The 14,255-nt window shown below is 43.2% G+C and overlaps 1 pseudogene; it reads left to right on the top strand.

The window, feature by feature from the left end:
* The first annotated feature begins 7,698 nt into the window (after window positions 1–7,698).
* On the top strand, window positions 7,699–12,511 carry LOC105732233 (heparan-alpha-glucosaminide N-acetyltransferase-like; annotated as a pseudogene).
* Window positions 12,512–14,255: the final 1,744 nt, after the last annotated feature.

Below are 14,255 nucleotides of genomic sequence, written 5' to 3'. Positions count from 1 at the left end.
ACTATACTAAGAACATAAAATTTTGTATAAAACCCTTTGTGCCCTGCACTTTAGCTCCAATGCATAATGAATAAAGGAAAATGGATTCTCCTGCAGGAATTCTGCTGGACTCTTCCTTTCTTTTCCCTTTAACCTGGGGGGAGCATCTTGAGGTCACCCTGGGGTGAGGCGACCATGAGTGGGGTCCCTAGAGCTGCCATTGGGAGGAGTGTGTATGTGGAGACGGATTTCGTGGCCACGTTTCTCCCTCACATCTTTCTGGTTGTGATGGTGGCTTTGAGGATGGTTTCTGAGGATCCTCTCCGGGGAGTCCTCTGCCTGTTGTGTCTCCATATGCTTGGGGTAAGGCCCAAGGATATCTGGAGAGGGATTCATAGGGTCGCCCCTGTGTGACGGAGGTGCCTTGTGCAGGTCCAGAAAGTACTGTTTTAGGAGTGGTGGAGCCTCATCTCCCCTGTAGGGTGGGCGGGATGTCTGAGGGAGTGCTGGAGGGAAGCCCTGTGTGTCAGGGTCACTGTGCAGTCTCAGTACAGCCCTAGACCTGGGGAAGTCATGATGGAGACTCAGAGGTGCTTGGTGCAGGGAAGGGGGCAGCTAGGCAGTCACCAAGGTGTCACAACATCACTGATGCCAGGAGGCAGTTTTGGGAGGGGTCTTTGGAGGGGAATAATTGTGGAGTCATGATGGGCAGGGAAAGTGTGAGGGTGCTCCAAGGCTGGAGGTCAATGCGGGGTGGGTAGGAATAACCTAGGGGAGCTCTCAGGGGAATAATGGGCCCCCCAGGGGTCAGGGGTGGAAGGAAGGGGCCTCAGCAGGTCATGTCTTACTGGACTGAGCTGTCTTACAGCACTTGAGCTCCTGTAAGGGACAGACTCTCTCTTCAAGCAGCTCCCCAAACCGCATATACCCAAAGAGACACCTCATAAAGGAGAACTCAGGCCAACATCTGGCAGGTACCCTTCTGGGATGAAGATAACAGAAGAAGAAATCTGAAGCAACCCTTACTGTTTTACAGTGCCTGTGAGTGATCCCCAGGCAAGCAGGGTCTAGAGTGGACCTCCAGCAGTCCTGCAGCAGAGGGCCCTGACTGTTAGAAGGAAAACTAAGAAACAGAAAGAAATAACTTCATCATCAACAAAAAGGATGTCCACTCAGAGACCCCATCTGAAAGTCACCAACTACAAAGACCATAGGTAGATAAATCCACAAAGATGGGAAGAAACCAGTGCAAAAAGGATGAAAACATGAAAAACCACAATGCCTCCCCTCCTCCAGAGGATCACAACTCCTCACCATCTAGGGATCAAAGATGAATGGAGAATGAATCTGATGAATTGACAGAAACAGGTTTCAGAAGGTGGGTAATAACAAACTTCTCAGAGCTAAAAGAACATGTGCTAACCCAATGCAAAGAAACTAAGAACCTAGAAAACAGGTTAGATGAGATGCTAACTAGAATAAACAGCTTAGAGAAGAATACAAATGACTTGATGGACAGAAAAACATAGCACGAGACCTTCATGAAGCACACACAAGCTTCCATAGCCAAATTGACCAAGCAAAAGAAAGGATATCAAAGATTGAACATCAACTCAATGAAATAAAATGAGAAGGCAAGAATAGAGAAAAAAGAGTGAAAAGTAATGATCAAAGCCTCCAAGAAATATGGCATTATGTGAAAAGACCTAATCTATGTTTGATAAGCGTACCTGAATGTGACAGACAGAATGAATCCAAGCTGGAAAATACTCTTCAGGATATTATCCAGGAGACCTTCCCCAACCTAGCAAGGCAGGCAAACATTCAAGTCCAGGAAATACAGAGACCACCACAAAGATCTTCCTCAAGAAGAGCAACCCCAAGGCACATAATCGTCAGATTCACCAGGGTTGAAATGAAGGAAAAAATGCTAAGGGCAGCCAGAGAGAAAGGTTGGGTTACCCACAAAGGGAAGCCCATCAGACTCACAGCGGATCTCTCAGCAGAAACCCTACAAGCCAGAATAGAGTGGGGGTCAATATTCAACATCCTTAAGGAAAAGAACTTTCAACCTAGAATTTCATATCCAGCCAAACTAAGCTTCATATGCGAAGGAGAAAGAAAATCCTTTACGGACAAGCAATTGTTGAGAGATTTTGTCACCACCAGGCCTGCCTTACAAGACTTCCTGAAAGAAACACTAAACAAGGAAAGAAAAAACCAGTTCCAGCCACTCCAAAAATGAATCAAATGGTAAAGATCATTGATACAATGAAGAAAATGCATCAACTAACAGGCAAAACATCCAGCTAGCATCAAAATGGCAGGATTAAATTCACACATAACAATATTAACCTTAAATGTAAATGGGCTAAATGCCCCAATCAAAAGACACAGACTGGCAAATTGGATAAAAAGTCAAGATCCATCAGTGTGCTGTATCCAGGAAACCCATCTCACATGCAAGGACACACATAGGCTCAAAATAACGGGATGGAGGAAGATTTATCAAGCAAATGGAGAGCAAAAAAAAGCAGAAGTGCAATCCTAGTCTCTGATAAAATGGATTTTAAACCAACAAAGATCAAAAGAGACAAAGAAGGGCATTACATAATGGTAAAAGGATCAGTGCATCAAGAAGAGCTAATGATCCTAAATATATACACACCCAATACAGGAGCACCCAGATATGTTAAGCAAGTTCTTAATGACCTACAAAGAGACTTAGACTCCCACACCATAACAGTGGGAGACTTTAACAATACACTGTCAATATTAGACAGATCAACGAGACAGAAAATTAACATGGATATCCAGAACTTGAACTTAGATCTGGACCAAGCAGACCTAATAGACATCTACAGAAATCTCCACCAGAAATCCACAGAATATACATTCTTCTCAGCACCGCACTGCACCTACTCTAAAATTGACCACGTAATTGGAAGTAAATCACTCCTCAGCAAATGCAAAAGAACAGAAATCATAACAAATAGTCTCTCAGACCACAGGGCAATCAAATTAGTACTCAGAATTAAGAAAATAACTTAGAACCACACAGCTTCATGGAAACTGAACAACTGGTTCCTGAATGTTAACTGGATAAACAATGAAATGACGGCAGAAATAAAGGTGTTCTTTGAAGCCAAAGAGAATGATGACACAATATACCATAATCTCTGGGACATGTTTATAGCAGTATCTAGAGGGAAATGTATACCAATAAATTCCCACATGAGAAGCAAGGGAAAATCTAAAATTGACACCCTGTCGTCAAAATTGAAAGAGCTAGAGGAGCAAGATCAAAAAAAACTCAAAAGCTAGCAGAGGACAACAAATAACTAATATCAGAGCAGAACTGAAGGGGATAGAGGCACAAAAAAACCTTCAAAAAATCCATAAATCCAGGAGCTGGTTTTTTGAAAGGTTTAACAAAATAGACAGAACACTAGCCAGATTAATAAAAAAGAAAAGGGAGAAGAATAAAATAGATGCAATAAAAAATGATAAAGGGGATATCACCACTGATTCCACAGAAATACAAACTACAATCAGAGATTACTACAAAAACTCTATGCACATAAAGCAGTAAACCTGGAAGAAATGGATAAATTTCTGGACACTTACACCCACCCAAGCCTAAACCAGGAAGAAGTTTAAACCTTGAATAGACCAATAACAAGGGCTGAAGTTGAGGCAGCAATTAATAGCCTACCAACCAAAAAAAGTCCAGGTCCAGATGGGTTCACAGCTGAATTCTACCTGATGTACAAAGAGGAGCTGGTACCATTCCTTCTGAAACTATTCCAAACAATCCAAAAAGAGGGAACACTTCCCAAATCATTTTATGAGACTAACATCATCTTGATGCCAAAACCTGGCAGAGACTAAACAAGAAAAGAAAACTTCAGGCCAATATCCATGATGAACATAGATGCAAAATCTTCAATAAAATAGTGGCAAACCGATTGCAACAGCACATCAGAAAGCTTATACATCCCGATCAAGTAGGCTTCATTCCGGGGATGCAAGGCTGGTTCAACATACGCAAGTCTATAAACGTAATCCACCAATAAACAGAATCAAAGACAAAAACCACATGATTATTTCAATAGTTGCAAAGAAGGCCTTCAATGAAATTCAACAGCCCTTTATGCTGGAAACTCTCAATAAACTAGGTATCAAAGGAACATATCTTAAAACAATAAAAGCTATTTACGACAAACCTACAGCCAATATCATACTGAGTGGGCAAAAACTGGAAGCATTCCTTTTGAAATCTGGCACTAGACAAGGATGTCCTCTGTCACCACTCCTATTCAATATAGTATTGGAAGTTCTAGCCAGAGCAATTAGGTAAAAAAAAAAAAAAAAAAACATATTCAATTAGGAAAAGAGGAAGTCAAATTGTCTCTATTTGGAGATGACATGATTGTATATTTAGAAGAACCTATCATCTCAGCCCAAAATCTCCTTAAACTGATAAGCAACTTCAACAAACTCTCAGGATACAAAATCAATGTGCAGAAATCACAAGCATTCCTATACACCAATAACAGACTAACAGAGAGCCAAATCAACAAACTCCCATTCACAACTGCTACAAAGAGAATAAAATACCTAGGAATACAACTAACAAATGATGTAAAGGACCTCTGCAAGGAGAACTACAAATCGCTGCTCAACAAAATAAGAGAGGACACAAACAGATGGAGAAACATTCCATGTTCATGGTTAGGAAGAATCAATATCGTGAAAATGGCCATACTGCCCAAAGTAATTTGTAGATTCAACACTATCCCCATCAAGCTACCAATGACCTTCTTCACAGAACTGGAAAAAACCACCTTAAACTTCATATGGAACCAAAAGAGAGCCTGCATAGCCAAGACAATCCTAAACAAAAAGAACAAAGCCAGAGGCATCATACTACCTGATTTGAAATTATACTACAAGGCTACAGTAATTAAAACAGCATGGTACTTGTACCAAAACAGAGATATAGACCAATGGGTCAGAACAGAGGCCCTGGAGGCAACACCACACATCTACAACAATCTGATCTTTGACAAACCTCACAAAAACAAGCACTGGGGAAAGGATACCCTGTTTAATGAATGGTATTGGGAAAACTGGCTAGCCATATGCAGAAAGCAGAAACTGGACCTCTTCCTGACATCTTACACTAAAATTAACTCCAGATGGATTAAAGACTTAAACATAAGACCTAACACCATCAAAACCCTAGAAGAAAACCTAGGCAAAACCATTCAGGACATAGACATAGGCAAGGACTTCATGACTAAAACAACAAAAGCATTGGCAACAAAAGCCAAAATAGACAAATGGGACCTAATTAAATTCCAGAGCTTCTGTACAGCAAAAGAAATAATCATTGGAGTGAATCAGCAACCAACAGAATGGGAAAAAATTTTTGCAATCTACCCATCTGACAAATGGCTAATATCCAGAATCTACAAATAACTAAAACAGATTTACAAGAAACAAACAAACAAATCCACCCAAAAATCAGAGAAGGATATGAACAGACACTTTCCAAAAGAAAAAGTATAGGAGGCCAACAAACACATGAAAAAATGCTCATCATCACTGATTATTAGAGAAATGGAAATCAAAACCACATTGAGATACCACCTCACACCAGTTAGAATGGTGATCCTCAAAAAATCTGGAGACAAGAGATGCTGGAGAGGATGTAGAGATATAGAAACACGTTTACACTGTTAGTGGGAGTGTAAACTAGTTCAACCATTGTGGAAGACAGTGTGGTGCTTCCTCAAGGACCTAGAAATAGAAATTCCATTTGACCCAGCAATCCCATTACTGGATATATACCCAAAGGATTAAAAATCATTCAATTATAAAGACACATGCACATGTATGCTCGTAGCAGCACTGTTTACAATAGCAAAGACCTGGAACCAACCCAAATGCTCATCAATGATAGACTAGACAAGGAAAATGTGGCATATATACAGCATGGAATACTATGCAGCCATAAAAAATGATGAGTTTGTGTCTTTTGTAAGGACATGGATGAATCTGGAAACCATAATTCTCAGCAAACTGATACAAGAACAGAAAATCAAATACTGCATGTTATCACTCATAGGCACGTGTTGAACAATGAGAATACATGGACACAGGGAGGGGAACATCACACACTGGAGTCTGTTGGGGGACAAGGGAGGGACAGTGGGGGGTGGCAGTGGGGAGGTTGGGGAGGGATAACATGGGGAGAAATGGCAGATGTAGGTGACGGGGGGATGGAGGCAGCAAACCACATCGCCATGTGTGTACCTATGCAACAATCCTGCATGATCTGCACATGTACCCCAGAACCTAAAGTATGATTTAAAAAAAGAAAAAGAAAAATGGTGGAAAGAGATATACCACACAAAAGTGAATTAAAAGAAAGTAGCTGTGTCTGACAAAGTGGGCTTTAAGGCAATAAGCATTGCTAAAGATAAAGAGGTGTCTCCTTAAAGATAAAAGCTTCAGTTCACCAGGGAGATATGACAATTCTAAATTGGACTTGGGCGCAAATTTGAGCTTTCTCACTTATTAGTGTAAGACACACAGCTAATTTCTTAATCTTCTAAACCTCAGAATTCTCATGCATAAAGTGAGGATTATCATAGGGCTCACTAATAATATAGCTTCAAAAATATATAATGCCAAAATTGAGATCAAAATAATAAATATATATAACATGGGAGATCTTAATATACTTCATATTATTAACAGATTAAGATGAGAAAAAAAGAGAGCAGTATGGATAACAAGCATTTAATCAATGGGATCCATATATCTGTCCTCATGGATATACACGGAATGCCAAACCTAACAACTACAGAAATCATGCCAAACATTTAGGTACAGACATTGTGGGAAAATGTAATAGTGAAATGAGCAGACCAACAATCAGATGTTAATAAGAGTACTAATAATGGGGCTGGCAAACATGTCTTTACTGATTTCCAAAAGTTTCTTACAGTAAACATGAAATCACATAATTTCTTCCACTTCCCTACTGTTTCTTGTTCTGGGTTGTGTCCTGCTTACTGTCCAGTACCTTGGCCCCTTAAAAGTTGCTAATCTTATTAGCACGATCTCAGCTCACTGCAGCTTCTGCCTCCCAGGCTCAGGTGTTCCTCCCACCTCAGCCAGCCTGCCTGCCTGCCCGCCTGCCTCCCTTCCTCCCTCGCTCCCTCCCTGCACTCCCCTTTTTCTCTGTCCCTTCTCTCTCACCTCCTTCTCTCTCTTCCTCTGTCCCTCTCTTCCTTCTTTCCAGTCATTCATTCCCTTAGTAGACACAATGATGTGAAGCTCAAATTCCCCTTCAGGAATGAAGGTCTTATTCTCCCAGTGGCTGAAAGACCACCCTCATTATCAGCCCTCTTTGGGGGTTGCCATGTCTGAAGATAGTCCCCTCGCCCAAGGGCCACACCTCCTTCCCAATGGCAGCCCCTATTCAGAGAGTGATGGATATGCTGGTATAAGAGTCTGGCCAGCACCTCCTCCTCATACAGATTCCTCGGAATGTGTAGGGTCCCTAGGAGCCTCTAATCAGCTGAACATCAGCTGCCTGACCTACTCGAGTGGACCAATGAAAATTGTGTATAATCTTGTAGAAGGCAGTGTTGGATTATAAGGCCATGCTGTTCGGAGTTCCCCGTGACCAGCTGAAGCCTTGGCATGGCAGCCCACCTCCTCCCTCTTTGCAATTTGGCTTCCAGCCCCTCTAGAAGCTCCACTAGGGTCAATCCTGTGCCCCTAACAAGCATCCTGCACGCTGACCACCCGCTCAGTGTCAGCCTCCCAGAGCCCCCAACTGTGGTAGGTACCAAACTGACACTGGTTGCTATTTGCAATGAAAGAAACCTGTGCTGTTGCTGCCAACCCGCTTACATCTGACATGACAGTTAATTGAGTACCTTCACTTACACACACACACACACACACCAGTTCTCTAGAATTGTGTGTGTGAGTGACACTGCTTGGTAGATACCAAGGCAAGATAGACTGAGCAATACCTCTGAAAACAAAAATCAATTGTGTAAAGCCCCTCTTATGAGAGAAAATGTTTTGTGTATATACAAATATACATACACACATATATATATAAAGCCTGTTTTCAGGAGCCCCTTGCAAATCCGGAACTCCTCTAGCCATCCAAGGCTTTGGTTTTCTCTTGAAAATCTTCCTTTGACCTTTGATATGCCTGGCTTCTGTGGTGCCATTTGAGAGCTTGCATCATCTCAGCATTTCTCAGACCTGGCCCAGCGCACATCTTTCCAGCTACCTGTCCTTCAGCTGTCCATCTGGAAGCTGAGGCGGTTCCTTCATGCCATCTTACTGCCTTTCTGCAGAGCATAGACCATTCTAACAGAGCCGCACAAACAGGCTGCTGCTGCCTACGCAGAGGGAAACCAATTGTGTCTTCTTGTTCAGTGAAAAACATTCATGTCTTTTTTTTTTCTTGACAGGGAAGTATCCCCAGGCATGCTTTAAGACATGACACCCTTGGCATCAAATCTAGCAGATATTTATCCTGTCTTTGTCTTAAGAAAGTGATTCCTAAATGAGCTATTGCTCTCTGTGAACCAAGTACTAATTAGCATGGCGTTAGTGTGGACCTTCCTTTTCCAAAAAATCTTATTTTCCCAGTAGAGGAGCAGGCGTGCTAGAGTCAAGAAAAACGATGACCAGCAGGTTAATTGCGAAGCCCAAAGCTGTGGCAACAGAGCAACAGGAAACAGTCCTGCTGTTCTAAGTCTGCAGAGCAATTTCACACTGCAAGAAGGGGCACCTGATGTCTGTGGGAGCCTGGACTGGCGCGGACCTTGTACATGGGTCAGCCAAAGAAGGATGACATATAACATAACTCATTCTGCCAGAGAGAAACAGAGGCTTCATCCTTGGGGCTGACCCTTTGAATTAAGATTATGCCACCCAGAATCAGAGAGGCCAAATGCCCCACTTAAGGTCACACAGAGCTTTTTGGCTTATGGTGTGGTGGATTAAATGTTTAAACTTCATTTTTATTTTTTTTAAATTGTGGTGAAATATACATAACAGAATACACTATCTCCACCATTTTTAAATATCTAGTTTAGTGGCATTAGGATCATTTCATGTTGTACAACCATGGACACCATCCATCTCCAGAACGTTTTCACTTTCCAAACTGAAACTCAATCTCCATCAACTCTGGCCCCTTTATTCTTGCGGCCAATCCCTTAAATTAAGATGATGTTACCAGGATCAGAGAGGCCAAGTGCCCCAGTTGACATCACACAGAACTTTTGTACGCAGACTTTCGTTTTCATTGCCCTCCACCCCCAACACACACACACACACACACACAACTATTTTGAGCCTATTAACTTCTGATTCTCTCCTTCCCTGCAGTCACTGGCAACCTCCATTCTACTTTCTGTCTCTATGAATTTGACTATTTCTGGTACCTCATAGAAGTGGAATCACACAGTATTTACCTTTGTGTGAGTGGTTCACTTCACTTAGTATAAGGACTTCAGGCTCATCAAAATGGCCTTCACTTTTTAAGGCAAAATAATATTTTTCACATATATATACTATATGGATAATATAAATATAATTACATGTACACCTATAGATGAAGAAGTTCTGTTTATCTATATGAATAAATAAACAAAATGTGGTAAATATATATACTCACATATGTATATTCATATACATTCATTCATCAAGGTACTCTTGAGTTTCTTCTGCCCTCTGGCTATTGGAAATAATATTGCTACGGCAACGCAACTGGGACTAAGGGCCAACATGGGTGTACAAATATCTCTGTAAATTTAAAGATAATTGTTGTTGTTGTTGTTTTGTTTCATTTGAGACAGAGTCTTGTTGTGTTGCCCAGGCTAGAGTGCAGTGGCAATCAGCTTACTGCAACCTCCGCCTCCCAGATTCAAGCGATTCTCTTGCCTCAACCTCTGGAGTAGCTGAGATTACAGGCGTGCGCCACGATGCCTGGCTAATTTTTATATTTTTACTAGAGATGGGGTTTCACCATGTTGCCCAGGCTGGTCTTAAACTCCTGACCTCAAGTGATCTGCCCACCTCCGCCTCCCAAAGTGCCCAGATTACAGGCATGAGCCACCCCACCCAGCCTTAAAGATAATTTTTAAGTTTAAATTGATTTTTAGAAAATATACAATTGCATTTTCTGTTGGTGGAGCCTAACTGATATTTGAGCTAGGCTGTCACCATTTTATGGTCTGTTTCCATTCTATTTTGCCTGCTTGGGTGGCTTTACAAACACACGCTCTGGTTCTTCCTTTAGTCTAACCAAAGAGATAAAGACAAAGTGGGCACAGTTGGTGGAAGAGTGGCTCAGCCCTTGCAGAATGACTCTCCCAAGAACATGGTGTGATTTGGTTCCCTGATGCACCAGTGCCTAAGATAGTTCCTGGCACCAAGGAGATTCTCAATACATTTTTTGGGGGGTGGATAAATGAAAAAAAAAAAGGAAACTTTTAAAATCAGTGGATTGTATTGATCTATTTATTTTTAAACAAATTTATCTTTAACCAAACTTAAATGCGTATCTAGTTGTAGAGCTTATTTTCTGTAACAACCATCACAGATGGGAGCCATGAGTTTGTGAATGAATAGACAACGGCACGCCTGGAAAACAGAGCGAAGTCTCCTTTGTGCCTTGAGCGCTACAAGGAACCTTTAAAAAAAAAATCTTTTAGGTGCTGCCACCAGACTTAGACAAAAAAAGACATGTGTTGCTGAAGATGGATCAGGCTTTGCTACTCATCCATAATGAACTTCTCGGGACCAACTTGACTGTCTACTGGAAATCGGAATCCTGTTATCACTGCTTGTTTCAGGTTCTGGTAAATGTTCCTCAGAGTCCAAAAGCAGGGAAGCCTAGCACTGTAGCCGTCCCTGTCAGCACCCAGCGCAGATCCATCCTACAGCTGAATGACACCTTGGAAGAGAAAGAAGTTTGTAGGCTGGAATACAAATGTGGAGAATCTGGAAACTATTCTCTCGGTAAAGTACATCCATAATGGAGTTAGTGAAATTGCCTGTGACCGGGCTGTGAACGAGGATACAGCCAACAGTAACCTTCCTGTGAGCACTGCATTCCTTATTGGTCTCGCTATCATCATTGTGATACCTTTTCTGAGGCTCTTGTGGAGTTTGGATGACTTTAATAATCAGATTTCTAAGGCCATAAGTTCTCGAGAAACTGATCGCCTCATCAACTCTGAGCTGGGATCTCCCAGCAGGACAGACTCTCTCAATGGTGACATCCAGCCAGCAGTGTGGCATCTGTTTGTCCTGCTGCTCCCTCTCCACGGCATGGACACCTTCGGGGGGACTGCTGTTATACTCATGGTCTTCGTCAATTATGGAGAAGGAAAATATTGGTACTTCAAACACATGAGTTGGAATGGGTTGATGGTGGCTGACCTCATTCCCATGGTTTGTATTTATTATGGGATCTTCTATTTTTCTATCAATAACTTCCATACTGCAATGGGGATATTCAAAATTCAGATTGCTGGGGAAGATTGCATGGAGGAGTTTCCTTCTGCATAGGAATTATCATTGTGAATCCCAATTATTGCCATGGTCCATTGTCTTGGGACAAGGTGTGCATTTCTGGTGTGCTGCAGCACTTGGGGGTGACTTGCTTTGTGGTTGCTGTGTTGGAGCTCCTCTTTGTTAGTCCGGTGCCTGAACATTGTGCCTCGGAGAGGAGCTACCTTTCTCTTCGAGACATAATATTCAGCTGGCCCTAGACGCTGCACATCCTGGCGCTGGAAGGCCTGTGGCTGGGCTTGACACTCCTCCTGCCAGTCCCTGGGTGCCCTACTGGTAATCTTGGTCCCGGGGCATTGGAGATTTTGGCAAGTATCCAAATTGTACTGGAGGAGCTGAGGGCTACATGGACCGCCTGCAGCTGGGAGACGATCGCCTTTACCGGCACCCATCCTCTGCTGTGCTTTACCACAACGAGGTGGCTTACGATTCCGAGGGCAACCTCGGCACCATCCACTCCATCGTGATGGCCTTTTTAGTAGTTCAGGCAGGAAAAATACTATTGTATTACAAGGCTCAGATCGAAGACATCCTGGTTTGATTCACTGCTTGGTGTTGTATTCTTGGGCTCACTTCTGTTGCTCTGATGAAAGTTTCTGAAAATGAAGGTTTTATTCCAGCAAACAAAAATCTTCGATCCCTTTCATATGTCACCATGCTCAGTTTTTTTTTGCCTTCATCATCCTGCTGGTCCTGTACCCGGTTGTGGATGTGAAGGGGCTATGGACAGGAACCCTGTTCTTTTATCCAGGAATGAATTCTATTCTGGTGTATGTTGCCCATGAGGTGTTTGAGACCTACTTCCCCTTTCAGTGGAAGCTGGAGGACAACCAGTCCCACAGGGATCACCTGACTCTGGGTGCTCGCTGCCTACATCCTCTAGAGAAAGATTTTTTGGAAAATCTGATGGCTCCTGCTGACAGGTACTGCTGGGAGACTCTAGTGGGCCTGCAGGGAGGACTGAAGCAGCCTTCATTAAAGGGAAGCACTCATCACGAAAAAAAATCTTTGATACCTTGCAGCTGCATTAGAATTGCTAAAACAAAAATTATAAACTCTCATCTCTTAACTGCAACTCAAGTTGGTAACTCCCCCAAAAATTGTTAAAGAAGATAACTGTGTGGCAGGTGACTATGAGTACGATTCTACTGCTTAACACGAAACGACGAATCGCGCCGCACACAGGAGCAAGTGGTTTCTTAGCCAGGAGCCTCGGGGTTGCACACGCAGCAGCTGCTGGTTCCTTAACTGGGAAGCCTCAAGGTTGCCTGGGGTGTGGCTGATCTGGGCTGGGTTCAGCTGGGCCATCTGCTTCTGAGCATCAGCAGGGGGTGGCTTCTTGAGGGAGTCTGGGCTCAGGGTCACTTTGTGACCCTGGTGAAGGAGCCAGAGCGTCTGGGGAAAGTTCTGGGCGTGGCCAGGCACAGGCAAATAGCGGGGAGCGCTCGCGGAACCAGCAAGGCCTGTAAAGGCGCGCGTTCAATTCCACTTTAATTTATTGGCCAACCCTAGTCCCATGGCCAAAGTTAAAGGAAGGGGGAAAGTGGGAATTATGTTCTACCTTTTGTGAGAAAAACTGTAAAGTCACGGAGAAAAGATCTAAATACAGAGAGGGCTGGAGAATTGGACCAATAATGGCACCTTCCACATCCGGCTAATGAAAAATATGGTGGCTTGCTGGGGAGGTGGCGCTGCAGCATGAGATACACTCAGCTGAGCATCCCCACCATCACCACCATGAAGCCCAGGGAGGGCAGACTCTCAGGGGAACCTTTGGCAGAATCTGGTTGTCACGGACTGAATATTTGTGTCCTCCCACAATTCGTATGTTGAAATCCTAAAGCCCAACATGATGGTATGAAGCAGTGTGGTTTTGGGAGGTGGTTAGGTCAGGAGAGTGGAGCCCTCACGAATGGGATTCGTGCCCTCATAAGAAGAGACCAGAGAGCTCCCTCGCCCCTTCCGCCAAGTGAGGACAAAGCCTGGAGGCGCCGCCTATGAACCAGGAAGTGAATCCTCACCAGACACTGAACCAGCCCGCATCTCCATCTTGGACTTCCCCGCCTCCAGAACTGTGAGAATAAATGCTCGTTGTTTAAGCCACAAATATAACCAGTCCATGGTATATTTGTTATCATAGCCTGGACTAACACACTAGTAGTAGAATATAAAGGTAAGAATTACAGTAGTACTTACAGTGCTCCTTAAGAGTGTGCCTTTGCATGATGATTGCCATGCCAGGCCTCACGCAGCAGCTGACAGGTTGAGACTCCTAACAGGGAGTCACCTATGCAGGGAGCAATGGTCACTTTGCCTGAGCCTTGACATAGAATCCAATCCTTAGAACTCTCACTAGGTAGCACAGATGATTTTCTGACTATTAATGGCAGTAAATCTTGCTCTTCCCTGTAAGAAAGAGGAACGTCTAGCTTCACCCTGAGCATGGGATCCCCCTTGCAAGGATAATCACTGTCAGAAGCTATTTTGATTTCACTGCTCACCCGGCAGCTGGAAGTGAGCACATGTGATTAGCTAAAAAGCTAACGGTAAGACATCTCCAGCTGGCCTTGGAAACCAGGTATAGGGTCAGGTAATTACAGTAACATTTCCTTAAGCTCATGTTGCTGTGGCGGGGCAGGTTTTATCAAAAC

This window comes from Aotus nancymaae, unplaced genomic scaffold (assembly GCF_030222135.1).
Source record: "Aotus nancymaae isolate 86718 unplaced genomic scaffold, 86718_ANA_hifiasm-v0.15.2.pri h1tg000155l, whole genome shotgun sequence".
NCBI classification, from domain to species: Eukaryota; Metazoa; Chordata; class Mammalia; order Primates; family Aotidae; genus Aotus; species Aotus nancymaae.
This window is presented reverse-complemented; position numbering and strand designations above follow the sequence as displayed.